Source organism: Lissotriton vulgaris, chromosome 8 (assembly GCF_964263255.1).
Source record: "Lissotriton vulgaris chromosome 8, aLisVul1.2, whole genome shotgun sequence".
NCBI lineage: Eukaryota > Metazoa > Chordata > Amphibia > Caudata > Salamandridae > Lissotriton > Lissotriton vulgaris.
Window position 1 is genome coordinate 60,958,860 of NC_141696.1, and position 19,408 is coordinate 60,978,267.

The following is a 19,408-nucleotide window of genomic DNA, read 5'->3' on the forward strand; positions in this document are numbered from 1 at the left end:
TTTATCATGCACACACAAAACTGAGGGTGCCTCTCCGAGTACAGGTAGTGGTGCGTTAGCCCTAATTAGGCAACCCCATTTACTATTTTAGTTTGTGGACCAAGCTAGGCCCATCTCCTTCTGTATTTAATAATGCAGTTTACACGTTTGACATTTATAGTTCATTATCCTTTATTTGTGTGTTGAACATCTTTTCCAGTGTGGCATAAGAAGAGTTCATCCTACTGCAATAAGAAGTCTAGTCTGCATTTGCACGATTGCCATGCTTTGTCCAATACTGCACTGACTGTCTTTTTGGGGGGTGGGAGACATGCAGATGAGTATGCGGCATCTAGAAAGGCAAGTGGCTGAGGTTCTGCAGATGGTGCGCTGAGAGATGGCCATGCTCTCCTTGAGTTTCCTCTTCTGAAGTTCTAGATTTTACTTCACAACTCTCCAAGGGAGTTTTAGCCACCTCGATGGTGAGATGATATTTGGCAGTGCTTCACATACTTTTGAGAATATATGTGACCCTCACTGAGATTATGACCTCACCTTGATGTTAGCCCAGTTCATGGCTCCACTTTTCTAGCTATTGCCCAGTTAAACTGTTTTTTTGATGACATCTACAACAGTCATAAGGGTAAGTGTGTTGTGGGCATTGTTGGCAGTTTATTTCTGGGGACAAAGTGATCTTGGCTCACAACTCTTTTCTTCCTGAGGTGTTAAGCCTGATTCATCTGAATCAATACATATATTTACAGTCCTCCTTTCACTGCCACATCTGTTTAGGGTGAAACAAAGGCAGAGCACCCTAGATCGAAGATAAATAAAAAGTTATGTGGCTCAGTTCGCCTTTCTGCTTGTTTCCAGACTCAGAAATGTAAGGTTTCTTTCCTCCCTTCTAGGATCCCAATGGCACATTATCTACACGTTCTTGGTATTGATTCCATTTTTTGAGCAAGCAGTTAGTTGCCAGGCGTAGCCTTGCAGCTCAAGGTGATGCATGTTGGCCATTGTCCTACAAAGGAGGCTCACCTGCTCTTCTCCCTAGCTTAGCCAAAGTTGACTGCAGACCAGTACTCGGGGTCAGCATCACAGTTGCATTTGCGTGAACCCTGTGCACAGAAAAGTTCCTTAGTCGCTACTGTTTGGAACCCCTGGTTTCCGGTAGAGAAATGTTGGCAGAGTGAGGCAACGTTTCTGGCCCCAATTATGTATCGTTTTGCTTATTCTAGTCAGACTGGTTCAGTTAAGGTCTGTCAAAAGGTGTTATCAGGAAGGCAGGGTGGAGTAGGCAGCCTCCAGCCGGGGGGGGGCAAAAGAAGCAAGAGAGATTGCCTACTGACTAGATGTAAACCTGTGGGCATCGCCTTTGTGCCATGAAAGGGCAGGGGAAACTCCCAAATCCTTGAAGGCGAAACTGTCTCGTCTCCTCCACACCCAAAAAACTGCCCCACAAGAAAGGATTACTGGCATGTTCTGAAGGAACCTTGCAATTCACATCTGCTGTCTGAGCTCTCTCCAGAACTCGATCTGCTACATGGATGTACCAAATACAAAATGGATTACTGTGTGTCACAGAAACCGGTCCTCGGAAGCTTGTTTCCGGTCCAGGGAAGACATGGCTTGGCAGTTCGGGCTGGACTGTTCACATGAGGCACAGGCTCAGACTGATTTGCATATGGCCATGTCTGAACTGGGGTGGCAGAGTGGGCTAAAGAACGGTGATGGATTAAACCCAGATCTTTTGACTGGGTGTGAGTGTTTGATTGATTCAGATGCTCCGTCCATCACCACCCCCTTTTGTACTACACACAGATGGGGCCACACATGCAACATCTCAGTCCTACTGGATCATGGAAGGACCTTGTAGCAGTGGCCTGGGAGAACACTTAACAGATGAGGGAGGCCAGGAGGCAACTCTCACCGGCACTGAGAGGTAAAAAGGCTTATCTTGCCATTGTACTATAAACGATGGTGTTCATGCCACTACTGCCATTCCTCTTGTGACCGGCAAGCTGACAGTGATCAAACTCTAGAGGGAGGGAGCACAAGGTGTCCCTCTAAACCACAGACCCAACTCTGAGTCTGTCATTGTCACAGAAATACTTCTAGGGCACATGCATGAAATAATGTGTGCACTGAGGCTGGGGTAAAAAAAGTCACCTATTCCTGTACACGAGGCAGGTAAGCCTTTTTTTCACATCGCTCTCTAGTGCAATGCAAGGGTTTGTTCTGTCCCAACGGAATCTGTCCTATATGTTATTGTCCCCATGCTCCGTGATGGACATGAGTGGCATTTAATATGGCTTCACAGCTCTTTTGGTAGTTCAGTGATGACTGGTTTGTGGATGTTTAACAACGAGCATGAGATGAACAATGAGATTACTTGAAGCATACAGTGTATACCTGCAGTGGATCAGTCTTCCACTTTTTCTGGTGAAATAGTTTCTGAAGTTGTAGTGTGAGATCAAGGAGGTGAGCCAGTTGAAAGGCCTCTTACAAGTGCCCAGAACCACGCCTAGTAGATGCCAGCAAGCAGCCTGTGTTGTTTGTTGGCTTGTTTCTTCCCTCAAACTGAGACTATCCTAGTATTGCTTAATTATTCGAAGTAGCCCCTTATACTGTATAGTGACCGTGCTTAGATCATCATTTCCAAAGTGTTGGACCATTTCTGGAAGCCATTTCTCCCTGGACCTACCATTGGCTTCTCTAACAGGGACTCCTGAGAAAGCCTGATCTATCCTAAGGAATGTGCAATCAAAATGAAAACAGAGAAACATTGGAAGACAAAAATGTTGACTGGACCACAACGATCGAGCTCTTTGCCTTGGGATGTTTCCACTGTAAGAAAGAAGAGTAATTTGGCATGAAAACTTGGATGCTCATGTGGGGCAGCGTTTGGGCAGGGGTAGGGATAGTATCATTATTGAGCACACAAGAATCATCTATACACAATGGAGGGACAAGTGCCAAATTGTATTGCAACAAGAATGGTGCCATTGGAGAATGGTGTATGAGTCTAGGAGAGGAGGATAGAGCATATTATGCACTGATTGTAATAAAATACAGCGGGGCAATCTTAGGAAGCATCATTTCCCATCAACATTTGAGTTCAGGAAATCAGTGTAAAGGCATCATTGTTTTCCATCGTCATTGTTTTTCATCATCATTGTTTTCCATCGTCATTGTTTTCCATCATCATTGTTTTCCATCATCATTGTTTTCTTTTGAGTTAAAAGACTCCATACAATGGGCTGAGCCTTGTGGATCCGTTTTACTTCACCAGTTCCAATCCTACTTAAGAGATTGGTTTACCACCTTGAATGCCCACGTACTGTACAATCTGTGGCTGATGGCTGAAGAAACTCAGGGTGATCCTCTTCCCTTTGCTGGTATAGCTGTGCCCCTTGTCACCCCATTGGTCAATTGGTGTCTATGCATGTACAAGTAAGAAATGTAATTTGTTCTAAACCATATATGTTGCAGCTAGGCCAGTCAAAGCCAGATCTGTTAGACTATGTAGCATTCATTCTTACTCTTTAATAGGTTCCACGTTCTTCCTGGTGTTTAATATCTAGGTTAAGAGAAGCACTGTTTTGATTGTAATAATTGTTTTCCTGACAGTCATTCCCCTAATCTTTTCATGATCATCATAGACCAGGCAGCTGCTTCTCCGTTCAGGTTTCAGGCTCTTCTCATCAGTGTTACCATTCAGATACACGGATTCATGAAGGAAATGTGCAGTCTTTGCGAAATGGACTCGCTTACAGAGCACTGAATTTTCAAGGCACGATTGGTAATGTGGGGCCATTCATTGAAAAGCAGTCCCTCCTGCGTTTGTCAGGTATGCACCACTACTGCAGATTAAGAAAGCTACTTACCTGGGCTCCTGCCCACACATTCCTCTGAATCTTGATATTTCCAGTGCCAATTTTAGAGAGTCATTTTTCAAATATTTGTTTTAGAGGTTGGCAAAAACCAATAAACTACTTCTAATACTTTATGGCACTAAAGTGGAGATTATGAAATTGCACTTATTTAATGCCGTTGGAATTCTAACCTCTTAGTTTTTGTATACTGTGATTTTTTAGGTCTCCTGGCGTTTAACAGCGCGTCAGCGCTGTGTCCGCCAGGAGATCTTTTGTCAGCGACTATCATTCCCAGGAGACAGTCCTGGCCACGCGCATCCTTCCAGGCGATTTGTAACTGGAACGCGCGCTGTGGCCAGGCGCTGTCTCCTGGGAAGCGCAAGCACCACACACGCATGCGCATACACACACACACGCGCCCATGCACGCACGCACGCACATACATACATACAGAGACACCATCACTGACTCATACACACACACGCGCGCACACACACAAGTGCACCGAGGCCCCCCCTCCCCCTCCCCCGCCGTCACCGTCGCACACATACATACATACACACACACACACGAGCATACACACACACAAGTGCACCAATCGCGCTCCAGAACTTACCTTACCTCAGCACGCGGCGCCCAACCTCCTGCTGGCGCGGCCCCGGGGCTCTACACCGCTCACAGGAGCCCCGGGCCGCAAGACGCTACGACTCCGCCTGCCTCCTCTTCCGGTGTGAACGTGGCCCTGCCCCCGTCACAGGCGACCGTGCCTGACTTCCGGGGCGGCCGCGAGTTCAAAGCTGCGCTGCTGATGTCTGGTCCCAGGGGCCTGTTTCGTGCCACCACTCGCCATGCCCAACCCACTCGCGGTAGCTTGCCTCGCTTTATGTCTCTCTCCACACGCCTAGCGGTCGCCACTTCTCACCTCCTTTGCAGAGTAGGCCTCAGCTAGCTTCGTGCTCCATCTACCATTTCGGGCCGAATTTGCAATCGGCACCCTGGGCAGTTCTTTCAGGGCTTGCGGGTAGGTCTCTGTGCCCCACGAGGGGGTGGGGGGGAGAAACACCAACCTCAGCGAGCAGCTCCGACTTCACCCGATGGGCATGCTTGGTGTTCGCATGGCAGGAGGTACACCATGTGTGAGTGACTTAAAGCAACTGAAACGTACTCTCTCATGCCCCCATGGCCGCCCGCTGCGGCAAGAGGGGGCATGAAAATTAATAATTGCGGCAGGCGGGCGGGCGGCCGGCTGCGCCCCGCAAAACACCAGGCATCACCTTGACCAGCGGCAGCTGTACCGGCGACAGTCAGCACTGCCAGGCCCACCAGGATTGCAAGTGGCCGCACCGCCAGAGGCGAGGAGAGTCCAGAGATCTGCAGGAGTGTAATGTACCCTGGCAGAGAATAGCTGAGCCTCGCGTCACTGCGGCAGTTACCGGAGATTGCAGTGGCCGGCGCCGACGATCATGAACAGAACGAATCGAGGTGAGGTTGTTTACAGTCTGTCACCTATGAATTTCTTATGAACTGTGCCCCTAACTTTAACGTTGTTGCATATGAAAGACCTAACTGCTGCCTTTTTATGTGCTGCTCTGTTATGGGGCTCATCGGGCAGATTCTTTGGAATTTCTGAGGGCGTCAGGATCGGATGCCACAATGACGACTCTGTACATCAAATACATCCTGTGGAGAGAGGGTATGAGGGGACAACCAGAGTGACGGTTTTGGGATTGCACGAAATATGCAGAGGATTATGGCCTGTCAAATGACCGTGAGTCAGGCAGAACACTCAGCAGCAGCAGCAGACTCACCAAAGACAGCCCTGGACTAAGGAGGCGGGTGATGCGGTGGCACCCGCCCTAACCTGCCACGCAGAGTCCACTGCAGGCTCATGGTTCCCTTGCCCTTAATGCTAAACCTCCGCACCTCACTGTGTCTCTAGCCCCTTGCCATGGTAAAACAGCTGTAGATCCCAAGCTCCTCCTGCCGTGATTCTCGCCTCTCTGCATTTGAGTAAATGGAGACACCTCTGCAGGCGCAGTGTCTTGGGCCACATGGTGATTTTATAAGGCTTCCGGCAGACATACCAGAAGCAGATGTGGGAGAGCTCAGCACAGAGGTATGTTTATATGTCCCAAACCAAAGTGGCATCCTTTCATTTGACACACAAAAGTCTTGGCAGTCCTGAACAACTGAAGTGCCTGCCCTCTGTTACTGAGGACTGCAGTCACCGCAGTCTGTGTCTGGTTACTGCCTTCTGTTTTTTGGTGCTTTGTAGCAGTTTTAATATATTAATCAGACTTTCTTGTTGCTCAAATGGGTGTAGCATCTTATATTTATATGTTTCCCTTGTCTTCATGGCTTGATTTTGCTCGTGTGAAAGTGTCACTCATAGTGGTTGAAATGTCACTCACATTTACACTGAAAATATGAAAATGTCACACATAGCATTCTGAAACCTTGGCAGCTATGTGCAGTGCTTTATACTTGCAGGCACTCGACACTGAGGCACAGGCAGCTTACACACTGAGACTTCACTCAGACTAATTGAAAGAGGTTTGAGTCTGAGATTATAAAGGAAAGATAAATGGCCAATAAGGTTCGTCTCCATAAGCATATTGTCTTAATTTGAAGACAGGGGCTGGCATCCTGTACCGAGGAGAAAAGAAAGTGCAATATGGGCCGACCCTATCTCTCGAGGTACATGTATGGAATAACATTTGACCGCGCGCTGTAAATGTGGTCTGAAGCATTGCAAGGATGTGGGATTATTATCCTCAACGGGACTCAGTTTATTGACCTCCGAGGGTGGAAAGCCTCGTTTGCCCCCCTGTGTACCCGCAAGTTGAGTACGTTTATGAAGGAACCTTATTAGTTCCATGAAGTATCTAGTGAGAAAAAAGGGTTTTGCTTCAGTTCCCTATCGAGATGGCTTGTGCCTGTGCAATGTGAGAGCATTGTGAGCAGCCAGGGCAAACTGAGTAAGGCAGAGTGGGATGTCTGTGAGAGTCGGTGCACGCCTGAGAACTGACAGTCGGCAAAGTCAGTGTGAACATGACTTTCAGGGACTCTGACTCAGTAGTGTTTTCCAAATGCATAAAAGGCGCCAGGAAAGAGAGGATGCCTTGGAGGTCGGTGCATGTTAAAATAAAATTCTGTGTTTTTGCGAGCTCTGTAGATGTGTCAGTGTGTGTATTGGGGGGGATGCTGGAGGTTACCGCACCAAGTTCTGGATTACTATTTCCATTCTGGTACTTCTAGAAGTTTTCTTTTATTCGTAGTAAATGCATAATTGTAGCTTCCACTCTGGAAAGAAACGAAAGTAGGTGTTACATATCACACCTGGCGACTGACAATTTTGTTGTCCGATGAGGTGGAAAAGGAACGAATGGGAGAACTTCCTCTATAAATTTCTCATTATAAAAGGCCTACCATTTTAGGCACAGTTTCCTCACCCACTCCTGACTTCCACTCAGTATTGTACTGCTGGTAGTTTTGTTTTTTGAAAGACTGCATAAGTACCAGAATGCAAATATAGATGGGCCGTGGGTGCAGAGTTGGCTTTAGCGCTGGTGGTGCCCAGTGCCGCCATTTTTTTTTTTTTTTTTTTTGCACCCTACCCACCTATTTACTCCTTCTCCAGGATTTGCCTTACCCCCTCCAACTTTCCCCTGATTTCTCCATAGCCTCTCTCTCACATGTATTCAATGTAATGTATTTAATTTCTTATAGCTTTACTCATTCCAATGTGCATATTATGCGGATACAATAACTTATGTAAATGCGTAAATCAATGTATAGGAAATGTTGTATAAGACAATGAGGTGTAGTCACGCCTTCCATACTTGAAGGCATTATATGTGACAAATTCTTAATCTGGAGGAAAAACAAACTCGGGATGTAAAGCATTCTGACACCCTACACTGGGATAAGTAACCCTATAAAAGAAATTAAATACATGTGAGAGAGGGGTTATGGAGAGATAAGGGGCAACTTTGGAGGGTGGTTGTGAGGCAATCTGTGGAGAAGGAGGATATGCCAAGAAAGATGGCCGCCCTGGGCATCACCAGCGCTAAAGCCGGACCTGAATATGGCTAATAGCAGAAAACCAAGGATTTTAAAGCCCTTTGATGCCCGCAATGAAAAGCTCTTGTCTGTTCTATTAATTAATACCGCGGATCTTGCCCCGTACCGCCCTCTGACCTCAAGCAGGGCATTCGTCCCTTGCCACTTTACAAAAATGTCAGAAATACAAATACAACTGGATATCATTTATTTACCTTATTGGCTGGGTAACCTGGCTCATAGTTGACTCTTCATTATTCTAGTTTTAGAGAGGTTACTGCCAGTGCCTTTGAAGATATATTTCTACATGACCAACAGGATGTAACAATACATCTAAGTCCCGTAAATACAACACAAATTACAATAGAAATGCTATAGGTGTCACATTTGCAAAAGTTACAAAATATTGGCATTGTCATACACAATGTCAATAACTCAAACTTTAATGCTCCGAGATCTATTGCACTGCAAATGCTTGTTTTTGTACTCGTGCGTGGTGAGGTGCCCTCGGGGGAGGAGGAGGCCGTTGTTTTGGGTTTGCGGACAGTCGCAGAATCGAAAGCAGACTTTCTGTGAGTGTTTTTTTCTTTTTTTTTAAATCGATTGTTATGACTATGCTTTTGTCCCTGCCTGTTCAGCTTCATTACAATAGCGATTGCGAAAGCTATCAATTTCAGTGCTACTTTTTCTTGCAGCATTTACCATCTTTATACAACAATTCAGAGTTTGATAACAAATTAATGTAACACATTGTAATATACAATGCCAATAGCTCAAACTTTAAAGCTGGGAGACCTATTGCATTGTAAATGCTTGTTTTTTCTTCTTCCAGGCACTAAGTATTGCAGTATACCGCTTACCATGTATCTTTATACATAAAGTTATGAGAAGTATGGTGATTGGGGTCAGTTGAATAAAATGAAAGTTTCACATTTTCTAAACCTAAATTCTTTGTACACACCCAATACGCGTGAAATTCATGCCATTAGCACCCTACACTCCAGTTTCAAATTTAGAATTTTAACCAAATCCACTATTCACCGTCTGGAATCCTAGAATAATTCAGCATAGCCATGTCTTTCTAAGCCTCCAGATTTTGAGCTTTATTAATCAACTGTACGATAACTGAAAATTCGATTCTGCTGCTTATGCCAATTTTTAACATCATTTGAAAGGCCTGTTGTCCTGACACCATTCTCCTTTTAATCCCCGGAGGCTCTTTCTTGGCTGTTAATGTGTTTGTCATAAAGCTCTATAACACTCCTTGCCCCTTGTTATTCCTTTAGCTCTGTAGCCATTGCTTTTAATGGTTTACTTGCATTCTGAAGCAAGAAAAAAAAACATCTGGTTAGTGCTCCATTAGCATGTCTTGTGCACTTACAGACTGTTCTGCTTTTCTTTAGCTTTCCTATTTCTGTTTTCTTTAATGAAAACGCCCGACTTAGCTCATGCCCATGCTTTGCTCTGCAGGCTTTGTCCCTCTGTAATGTTGAATTGCTGTCTTTGACACGTTTCACTGTAGCTCATCTCCCAAATCTGCAAGCTCTCTTGCCCACTTGATTTTCTTTTCCTTGCATCATCTACAACACAATATAAAGTAGCATTTGTTTGAAAAAGAGGTGTGCTTGTGCTGAAACTAGCCATTATCGGTGTTTGTAATATTCAGGTTTTGATCCCTCCTAATGTCCCACTGCATTCAGTGCACAAAGTCTTACACATTTTACTCCATTTTAAAATCCACATTCCGTTCCATTTAAGACTTCTTGTTAGAAATCTACACAATGGTCTGCGTTCAGAGGTGCTTTCTAGGTATACCCTGTGTTTGTGAATGCCTCTCTGAGGTTAGGGCTGATGTGTCACTCGAAAAACTTGCTAAATCCTTTGGTTAGTGCCATGTATGTCCCTGGGACTGCATTCCCCATTTTAGCTGTTTTCACCACAGCTGAAAATGTTCAGGGTTCCTCTGGGTCTTCTTTAACCATGGAGTCCCCTCCCCCTTCTGGAGTATTTCTCTTGCAGCAGAGCCACAATCATCCCAGTAAGAGACTTTACAGCAGAACCTCTTAAATGAAACACCTTTGTGCACTGCACTTCTTTGGGCAGCAGGTTGAATTAATTACTTCAAACCAGTAAAAGTTCGCCTTTAGACGGGAGCAGGGAGACTAATATTCGTACTTTCTATCCTTCATGAAGAAGGGCGTGGTGACCCATCTTGAACCCCTGGAACTAATTTTGTGTTTAACATAATAGCCCTGGCACAGGTTCTGTTGACTTTTTTGGCAAGGATTGGCTTATAGCATCTGGTGTCCAAGCAGCACATTTTCTCATACGGTTACAAGTGAGAAGGACTTCTTCTTTCTCTGGTTTATTGTGGGATAGTGTGCTTTTATTTCACTTTGATTTCATTCCAGTTTTGCTTCACGTACATACATGTTTACCAGGCTCATGACAATAGTGGCTGCTCCTCTCTGGGGAGATTGCATATAATTTCCCAGTCTGGAAGACTAGAAAAAAAGCATGTCAATGGCTTTATTGTACCTACTCTTGCCTTCATTCCCCGAGCTTCTCTGAACTTTAAGTAGTGCTGTCTGTCAAATAACTTCCGGTTCATTGTTTGATTCTCTACATCCAGATGGACTGTTGTTTCTAGTCCGGAGGAGTGTGTGGTGCAGCATGACGCATGGCTCGATGTGATTGTGGTCTTCGGTTTCGTACTAGTATCCCAGTCTGTGTCCGAATGCAATAGCTGCACTTCAGGCTCTCTATCCCAGTGCACTGAACTTGGGTGGTTCGTTCTGCACTGGGTGTGGTGTTGACCTGCCTCTACGGCAGTCTAGAGGTGTGACTTGAGAAGACAGAGATGATTAAGTGTAGTGTAGTTCCTAGTTTCCCACTAGGCCCTGCGCATTGGAATAACATAAACAGTAGTATCGACGTGGCACTGCGGATATTCCAGGCCTCCACTGACTATGCTAGACTTAATTGGGTGTGTTACCAACTAGCTCAGAGGTCACTGGAAACTTTCTTCTCTGTATAGGAAGTGATCAGCTTCCCTGGCACAGACAAGAAGGGATTCAGCTTTCCAACAACCGTGCAACATGACAACTTTGCTCCTCAGATCAAGAGTCAATCTCTAGGGTCGTGTGAAACAATAGACATGTATTTCACTCAGTCAGATTAGTGCAGTTTACTTTCACGAGATGTAGAGAATAGAGAGACGGGCGTTTGTCAATAAAGGGTTAACATTTATTGAACAGTCTTTCTTCTCGTACAAGAGAAATGTATTGCCACAATTGCAAGACTTGTTATTATAAAAAGTACGTACAGTAAGATAAGTATTACGAAATAATACTGTAAAAGCATTGATATGGTTTCTTAGCCATACAATGGTTTAAAAGTAATAAAACATATATACAGTCATATATACATTAGGCTAAAATACTCAACTGGTGCTTCTAACTACGCCTACCCCAGTGTGCCTGACCTAAGCCTAACACGTGGAAGGGGAGTAAGTAAGTAGCTTTAAGTTAAGTTGGTTTTGCCAAGGTTTGCTTCAAGAATTCTCATCTAAGCGTTTAGTCAACACCATACCTCTGAATAGAATGATGGAAGTCTGGCATTTCCTTCAGGGGGAACTCGGTATCCCAGTCACCCGCGAGGGCAGACTAGAAACGCTGGAGCTGGATTTCTCTGTTCAGCGCGTCGAGAGGAGGAGGGGGGACAGCGTCCGCGGGCAGCTTGGCATCTGCTGGGCTCTTCGCAGAGGGACGGCTGTTCAGCTCCTAAGCTCACCACACCATCGTTCGCGCTTTAGCAGCGATAATGGTATCAGTAGCTTCACCAACAGCAGCGGGGCAGCAGGCTGCAGCAACAAGCTATTGCTTAAGGCAACGTTGGTAATATTTATACCTGACAGGTGCCTGGTTTGACGCAAGTTTGCTGGACATAAGACGTCAATTAAAGATGTCACTAGGAAGTGATAGCTATCAGTTGCTCATTAGAGTTCCATTACTAATCAAAACACAGCAAGTGGGGATTTCCAGGTTTGCTGAGTTTTTATCTTGTTGAAGAACTCGGAGTGTTAATCTAGGAATATCAGATAGTGACTTCTGCTCTGTCATTGCACTAATTGGTTGCAAAGGAAGTGGCTGAGCACTATTCTGTAATGTGGCTCTGTTCGTGTGAGGCCAGAGATGACTTTCTGAATATCGCACTTGAACGGTTATGCCAATATAGGGAATAAATGGATTTATAGCCGAATAGGGGCATAAGGTTACAGTATCGATCAGGAACCTAGATAAACACGCAACACCCACTCCACGTTTTCATGTCCATCAAATTACTAAACCTAGAGCAATTAGATGCATGTGTAACATTGCCCACCCCAAAATACATAAATGCATTCGAAATAGGCGTATATTGTAATACGTGAAATTTTAGGTACTGCACGTTTTTGAAGCATAGAAATCATTCAAAAATTATTGCATATGAAATCAATGAACGATTATGCAAAAAGAATTACACATAAAGTATCTCTGAACAGAAGAAGGGCGAGATAAATCATCACATATAAATGCATTGCAATAAATGTGCTAGAGGCTGATGTAAGTTTGTTACGTCTCTAGATGTGTTTAGAAATAGAAGTTTGAAGCTTCTGTTCTCTAAGAATAGTTTTTACCTTAAGCAAAGAATTGTTCGTGCCAAAAAAGGTCAATATTAAAAAATGTCCAATTCAAAAGAATTAATGCTTGAACGGGAAAATAGAGTTCCAACGCTTTTAGCAGTTTTTTTTGATCAAAACTGAAGGCCGAATTCAGAGTTCATGGGAACGCTGTGTGTCGGAAAGCTTCTCAAAAGTTATTGTTTCTGTACGGGTGAGAACATCGTATCAGACAGGCTCTCAAAGAATTGGTCTACAAAATCAGGTGACAGTTCAACCAAATTCGATAGCGCTGTAACTTGGCAGGTGTGAGAATGATTGCTGTCTTCATAGTCAGGATCAGCAATGCTCACAGAAGGTCGTACCTGGGTGATGTTGCTTTTGTCACTCGCTCCACTGTTACCACCTAGTCGTAGTACAGGAGTCTCAACGAATGCCGTCATCAGGATTGGTAGCCGCTGGGGACAACACAATGCGTGAGCCGTTATCGGACTGAGCAAAGTATCGACGTCCATTGGTACTGCTGATGGAAGTGAAAGACAGATGTCCAACACGCACTCATCTCCGCATAGCATACATCGAAGTACCGGTAAGATACAGTTCTGCCATATAGGTCTGAATGAAAGGAACCAGGTCATGTTTAGATCTCTCAGCCTGGCCAATCCAAGGACGTTAGTTATCCTGTCCCGGTAGCGCATTGCTAGGATTGTCTCTTCCATTCCCATGGGAGCTATGCTTGCCATAACGAAGCAGGAGGGTCAAAAATAAAATCCCTGCTACAAGTCCCAAAAATAATGGTATGCCGCCAAAAACAGAGTGTACAAAATTAGGAACGATTCCCAAAATTGCCTGAAAAGGTGTTAGCAGTCCCGTAAAGACTGTCTTAAATATGCCTGGGATGCTTGTGGCACTAGACATGTTAAGGAGTTGGCTGAGCATTTCTACGAAATGCACGGGGCAATTTGTTGATAAAAGTTCATGAACTTCAGTAGCTGTCCTTGCAACTAGAAGATCATACGTCTCTTTTGATGACGTTATAGGCACTGTTGTCTGTAAAAGTACAGATTTCATTTTGCTTAAAGTATCAATTCGTATAGAATAGAGATTCAGACGAGGCCAGATGGGAGTCACTGTGTCTGCAGGTCCACTCGGGAACAATGCTTGCATACAGCATTTGACCATGGATGTTACGCTCACTAGATAACTTTTCCTTGGCACAAGGCCACAACATCTGTGATCCGTTCTAAGAATGTAACTCCCGTTTGCAAGTTGCATAAAGAAGGGCTCTATCTGAGTCGCAGGTGTGACTAGCTGGTGGCATGAAAGGTTGTTAGAATTTCCATCACATGCTCCGTGTAAATTAATACCCTGACACAAAAGTATACCGCTTAGTGAATGTTTACAATTTTCACCACTAAGAAATACATTTTTGTCGCTGTCACTATAGCAAGAATGTGTGTATGGTAATTTCCATTCAGATTTTACATATCCTTTACCCAATTGTTCATACTGGCCAGCAGGTATGTACTCCAGGCACTTTTTAAATCGGAAAGTTGATATCGGAATATTGATAATTCCGTGTATTATCCATTCAATGACAGGACTCTCTGACATTGTCAATGGTAATCTCTCAAGTTTCTCGATGCTCAGGATTGTATAGTCTGCTCCTTTCTGTGCCAAACTGATCTGTTTATCAGTAAGGTAAAAAATGGAAAATAATGACGTTGTGTTGATTAAACGCCAAAGCACATAGCCTGAACGAAGATTTTGCAGCGTCCAGCCCAATTGTACAATAGAACGTAATTGAGATTGGCCATGTTGTAACATTAGCAAGTCTCTATCTATCACATCAAAGGCAGAGGATACAATATTGTCCAACGAATATATTCTGGAAGACAGAGTCATTAACCCATTGTCTACTATAGAAAGTGATTTTTCCAAATTAATACGATCAATTTCTCGTATTTTTTCAGCGGTTTCAATTTGTGTGACTTTCCAAGCCTCGTTGTACGCAGCATAGATACTGGTCGCTATGAAACGCTTTTGACGCTGTTTGCGTGGTCCAAGAATGAAATTGCGCAAATCAGCACCATCTTTTAGTAAAGACAAGTGTTGCTTAATTTCAGCCAGTGTGGATGATGTTAGCCATTCAAGGCAGAGTTTCCCTACACTGTATGTTGTTATTATCCCTGGATGTTGTCTCTGGGAGTATCTCGGGTCTAGTCTGGTCATTTTTAACCCCTGTGTTTTGTTCAGGAATCTATCTTGACAGCTGTTTGTGTCTGTAGGCCAGATTAACCACTTTTTCCAATCAGGATGTGATCTGTTAAAATGTAAAATTTGTGACACGTCTAACTCAATATCTGTAGTTATATTTTCAGGTATTGGCTTTGGAATAGACGGTGTTTTAAGGTCTTTGATCTTAGCTAGGCCAAGACAGGATGTTTGGTGTATTGTGTCATTTAAAAACATTTGTTCTGGTATCATGCAGGTTCTAAATAGTGCTTCAATGCCCTGTACCTGCCAATCTTTTGTACCCCAAACAGTTTTCGTTTCAATGTTATCTTTCCAATAATCAAAACCAAATGTCATCATTTTGTCATAAAATGCTTCTGAATATATCAATTTAGAATTTGTCAGCATTGTTTTCATTCCTGTTTTATCTAACAGTTTGTAATAAAACGTTTCTGCATTACTGGTGTTAAACCCTGAAAAGTATTTGAATTTCTCAAAAAATGCTTTAGAACTGCTTTTAGGTAGTGTAGCACAATGTTCCCATTGATTATACATAAAAACATTTCTAGGCTGTGCAGATTTATGCAAGTAATGATCACCATAGTGTGTGTAACAGAATAACTGCTCATAACTAGATGAACCTTGTAAATAATCATGATCTGTGAATCTAGCTGACATTACTAAATCAGACATGTCATTAATACTGTTAAAGTCCCAATCATCAGAGAATGTACTCGGTTTTACAAAGTCACTTAAGGAAACCTTCAGTTGATGAGGATACTTCAGGATTTCGACCGGACCATAAATCTCATAGTCTGTTTTCTCCCATACTACCCCACCAGGTATTGGAATTGCTGTGACATTTACTGTTGACAGTTCTCTTTTCTTCACGTGGGATGATCTGTGTGGTTTCAGGACTAGGTTGATGTTCTGACTTGCTGTGTCCATTCAATTGTAATAAACTTCCCTAAAATTAAAACTAAAATTAGGCAGAGTAGGAGTATGAATACCCCTGAAATAATCCAATGCTCAATCAACTGTGAATCCAGATATAATTCTTTGATTTGTTGAAGGAGTCCTGTTGTATTTTCTTTAGAATACTTTTTTGTTTCTGGCATCACTTCGGGGTCCTTTTGATCTTCAGAGAAGTTGTCGAAGTTGATGAAATAACCAGAGGCAGTTCTATCAATTGATGGGATTGTTCTTTCAATCTGTCTCTCGGTAGCACTTTCTGATGCCACATCAGTGTAGACTGGTGTTGTTTCTTGACGAACTGTTTCAATCTGTGTCTCAAGAGGCACGAGTTCCATGGCATTATTGCATAGTCCTTCATTGTGCACTGCAGGCTGATCGAATGTGATTAGTCTTTGAGTTTGAACCTCTTGGATTGTTTCAAGTTTGGGTATTCTGTTGTTTCTTGGGAGTCCACTGGGCCTACTGTTGATTATAGGCCACATGCTTGTGGTTTTACCAGGTCGATGGACACGACTCTGTTCTCCTTTTTACCAGCAAGGGGCGGTAGTACTACTGATCTTGTTCCGGTGACTGCTAAGACAGGTACTGCTTTTCTGTAAGAAGGCCCAAATTCCTTCTTCACCGCGATCTTTTCTCTGACTAGATCCCCAATCTTTGGAATCCAGACAGGCCTTGCTGGGGCTGTTGCTTGTGGTGCCTCGTCAGTGGTATCTGGCTGTTGCTTTAACTTTATGTTGCTTAAGGATTTTCTTGTTTCATTCAGTTCCTGTAAAACAGCCAAACGATCCTTTACATCAAAGTCTGTTGTTTTTTCTTGTACCACTGACATCTGACTATCGAGGTCCTGAATGTTCATTCTAATTCCGAACAATAGTTCGTATGGGCTGAAACCTTTTAGAGAATTTCTTGGCAAGTTATTGAGACTAGTCTGGACACTTATTAAATGTTTGACCCACCCAGCGCCTGAACCTAATACCTTCGCTGTTATAGATCGCTTTATGTCCCAGTTTTTTCTTTCTACCACACTATTCCCTTCGGGGTGCGACGGACAAGAATACCGCAACCCAATTCCCATGCTGGCCATGGCCTCCTTATAGGCTCGAGAGCTGAAAGCAGGACCCTGGTCAGAATGGAACGTGGTAATTGCGTATATGCCGATATGGACTCGCAAATCTTTTATAACAGTTCTAGGCGTCAGCCGAGCGCTGGAGGCCACATTTTTAAGTGTGTTTAGCCTTAACTGTGTACAATGGGACGCGCTTCTCTTCTTTGATTGCGCAGATAGACCGCCTTATGCTGTCTAGCAGGGATCCTGAAACTACACTGGCCTGTTCATTACTGCGATCTCTGTTGCAGTTTTCACAATTTTGAGCAAAACATTGAATATCTATGCTCATTCCTGGCCACCAGTACTCTGATTGTAATTCTTTCAGAGAACCCTTGATTGTTTGGTGTCTCAGACCCAATCCCATGTGTGCTTCCAGTAAGAGGAAGCCCCTCCTTCTCCTGTTTGGAATTACTCTGTCCCCCACTCCAGGGATTCGAGCAAAAGGAACAGAGTTTGCATCGATTACGTATGCATAATTGAGTGGATAGTTTACGGGTAGTGCTGCACAGTCGCCTTTTACGGTCGTTTTTACTGCCAGCATGGTTTCCCCGTCTATGTATTTTTCTGTACACTTTTTTGTGGCTACGGAAGCCGGTTTAGTTGCTTCCGCTGTGGCTGTATTAGCCAATGAATTCCCTGCAACGTGAACGCCATCACGTTGAAGACTCTGTGCGTGAATCACGTGAGTCTTTTGTAGTTCTTTGTGTAAAAGAGCTACCTGTTTCCAGAGCAATTTATGCTTTATTGTGGCATCTGTGTCATCTTTGTAATCGTTTTCAATCCACCTCTGCAATTTGTTATTGTAAGAGTTGACGCAAAAATGAGAATCGTACACTATAAGTGTCGGGAATTCACGTTCTGCATTTTCGAGCGCCATCTTTAAACATCTGATTTCAGTTCTTTGAACCGAACAGTTTCTTACAGATTCAGTTTTTGTTACTTTCGGTCTGAATTTACCGCACAGCCAACGACCTTTTAATGATCGCACATGCTGCATCGTAGGATTTGCTCTCTACGTTGAAATGCTGTACAAATCCATCTGTATAGATTATACAGGCGTATTGTGGGAGAGGCAGAAGTTCGATTGGCAGATGATATTCTTCTTCATACTCTAAATCATTCAGTTCTTTAAATTGCGGGGCGAAATAGTATTTCACGTCTTCCGCTCCTAGAGAATCTACACACTGTATCCATTTCAGATCCAGTGACACTGTAGGCAGGTTTACTGGGCTGAATAGCGCTTCGAAGGCGGATTCCGCTGTAAGGATATTAATCAGTTTGCCGTGTGCTAGTTCTCGTTCATTTGCTAATGCGATTTGCACTGCTTTCACAGTTCTTTCTGTGTGACTGAATGTTTTTTATGCTTGTGTGTACAAGTGAGATTTAATTGAAATTGGTACCTTTTCTCCCTCATTAGAGGTTAGGTACGTGAATCCGCATCTTCCTGGGATGACTCGGATTACAAGATCGATCGTGTTGTCACGTGTATCTAATTTTGTTTTTGCTAACATGTCTGTTTGCAGTGATCTCAAAATTTCTGTGTGTTTTTGAGTCCAATTGATTTGTTTCAAATCAGGTTTAATTAGTTCGTAGAGAGGTTTAACCCTCTCTGCGTAATTTAGAATGTATGTTCTTCCGAAATTCAGAAAACCTAGTATGGATTGTAAATTCTTCAGCGTTTTTGGAGCTTGGAGTACAGCGCACTTCTCTAAGAAGTTGTCCGCTAGGCTTTTCCCTTCACTTGATAATTCGTACCCTAAAAATAGTACTGTCATATGGGCAATTCGGGACTTTTTAAAGTTGAATTTGTAACCCTCTGCTGCGAACCCAAGTATAATGGTGTTCACTCTTTTCAAGTGAGTATCCAGGTCGTCGTCTGTGAGATAGATATCATCTACGTAAGATAATGCCTCATCATCATAGATTTGTAGTAACTCTGTTACTCTAGCTGAGAATAGTCCTGGGCTGTTCTTGAACCCCTGTGGGAGTCGACAGAATTTTTTCTGCGACCCAAATGCAGAGAAAGCGGTCAAATATCTGCTTTCCGGTGCAATGTTTTGACAAAAGAAACCATTAGATATGTCTAGTGTCGTTTTATATTTTTTCCTAACTATGTTATTCATTAGGGCTGCACTATGCGAGTTTTGTACTGCAAAAGTTTTGCAACATGTATTAAGGTGCCTGTAGTCCAAAACTAGACGATATGAATTGTCTGGCTTGGAGACAGGAAACAAAGGATTGTTCATTTGAGAGGTGCATGTTTCAATCACCCCCTGGTATTCAAGTTGATCTAAGATCTCCCTGACTTGTTTTTTAGCTTCTTGCTTAATGGGATACTGCCGTTGGGCAGTTGGTTCATTTTTTAATTGGATTTTGTGAGGAGTAGAGTCCTCATCCCATCCTACATGATTTTTATATAATGCAGGTGCCTGGGCCACTGCCCATTTCCTTGCATATATATATTTTTTGTGAATCGGAATGTGATTCGAGAAGGCAGGCATAATCACTTCTTCG

General features: G+C 43.5%; 1 protein-coding gene across 2 annotated transcripts in view; it reads left to right on the plus strand.

The window, feature by feature from the left end:
• APBB1 (amyloid beta precursor protein binding family B member 1) overlaps positions 1–19,408 on the plus strand; it is a 465,162-nt gene that overhangs the window by 72,353 nt on the left and 373,401 nt on the right. The gene's annotated exons all lie outside the window — the stretch shown is intronic.